Genomic DNA, 1,908 nt, shown 5'->3' on the forward strand with positions numbered 1-1,908 from the left:
GCGCACTATCTTTCTTCTCTTCATATTCACTCGTACTCCTGCTCGCTATGATAAACTGTGATGGCCTTGTCTTATTTTTTTTTTGTCTTTATTTTCTCTCCGGGGGGCTCCGGGCGGTTCCCCCCCCTAAAAAAAAATTTTGTTATTTTTTTTTAAATTTTCCCTGGGGGGGGGGGGGGGGGGTGTTGATTTGCTGCTTTAACCTTACTGGCCAGGGCAAGGAAATTAAAAGATTAGTTCTAAGCTCCTTGGGCCAGGGCCATCGAGGCATGTGAGGGGTTACATTGCACAGTGTAACCTATTTTAGTAGTGAAAAGCGCACAGAACTTGCTTTCGAGTTGTGTTTCTACAGATTTTAAAAGGTTTACTGCTGGGACAATATCGCTTTTAAAAGCAATTAAGTCGTCTGTTTCTAATTGCGAGATTACAATTATATCTATTGAACGCATGTTTTGATAACTTTAAATGCAAAAAAGTGTTCACTGTGAAATCAATTTCTTGTAACTAGTGGTGCAGCTAAAAAAAGGGTCTTTGGTGAGCTGTGACGTAGGCCATAATGTGTTCACAAAATGTGTGTGAGAAACGGGAAGTGCTGAGAACAATACCATTTTCTGCGTGAAGGAGATTTGCATTATTTAACGAAAAAATATTAATTTTTTTTTAAAATCTAGCCTCAATGATTTTGGAAAAATATAATTAAGTTAAGACAAATTGATACAAACTACTGAGCAAGCAAAGTATGGCTGACATTGATAAACCCGTTACAAAGATTTTTGAAGATAAGGTAATGATGAGCGCCACGAATTATTTACCACACTAGACTAAACCAAAGATAGTAAATAACAAGATGGGCCACTCAGCCAAAAAAGTGTCCGCAGGAAGTATGCTCCTTGCTTCAGATGGCGCTGCAGTCTGTTTTGAAGCTCTCTTTCGTTTTTCCAGAAGAAGAATAGGAATAGCACCTCCTTGCGTGCGCAGATCGACTGCTGTTCATCAGCAGTTCGGGTTCGTTCAGTGTGGAGTTTTAGGTTGTTTTTTTTTTTTTATGACCTCTCGCCTTTCATTCTAAAGTCAAATTAAACGAAGAAAACAATCAACCTTTCCTCCGGAAGAGGTTTTTTGTCAGCGTAACCATTTTAAAAAAGCGTTCTTCCGAAATTTATTCAAAAACTTGCTAGTTTCACTTTGATTTTTTAAACTCAAATAGGGTAACTCTGTTCGCAAAAGGTGCGCTTTTGTGAAGAGGGCGCCACCGAATTTTCAGGACACTTTTTTAATTGGCTCAAAGAGAGAAGTGGCCCCTCTTGTTATGTAGACTCTTTGACTAAACTAAACAGCGTTTCCGGCTTCTCACACACATTTTATATACCTGTATTATGGCCTACGTCACACGCCTATATTATGGCCTTCTCACACACATTTTGTATACCTGTATTATGGCCTACGTCACAGTTCACTAATGACACTTTTTATTGCAAAATTTCTTACCAATTACAAGAAATTGTTTTTGTAGTGAACATTTTTTTTGGCCCTAAAGGTTCTCAAAACATACGGTCAATAAAGATAGTCTCACGATTAGAAAAACATGATGGGCTTGCTTTTAAAAGCGATATTGCCCCAGTTGTAAATATTTCAAAATCTGTAGAAACCACCCACTTGGGCTTTTAAAAAGTATTTATGAAGGAGATTTTCTATAATACAGATTACATGTGTTTACAAAAATATCGATAGGTTAAGACAAATTGATACAATCGTTTTGTCAGGAGAGTCTATGTTGGATACTTTAGAGTATTAATTGACAGTGCGTTGCGCCACCAATTTTTGACCGCGCTATTGTATTAGTAACAGTACTTTGCTTTCTGTTAATTCCTACAACCACTCAGTTGTTTAAAAGAACAATCCACCCCC

This window comes from Aplysia californica, unplaced genomic scaffold, assembly GCF_000002075.1.
Source record: "Aplysia californica isolate F4 #8 unplaced genomic scaffold, AplCal3.0 scaffold00694, whole genome shotgun sequence".
NCBI classification, from domain to species: Eukaryota; Metazoa; Mollusca; class Gastropoda; order Aplysiida; family Aplysiidae; genus Aplysia; species Aplysia californica.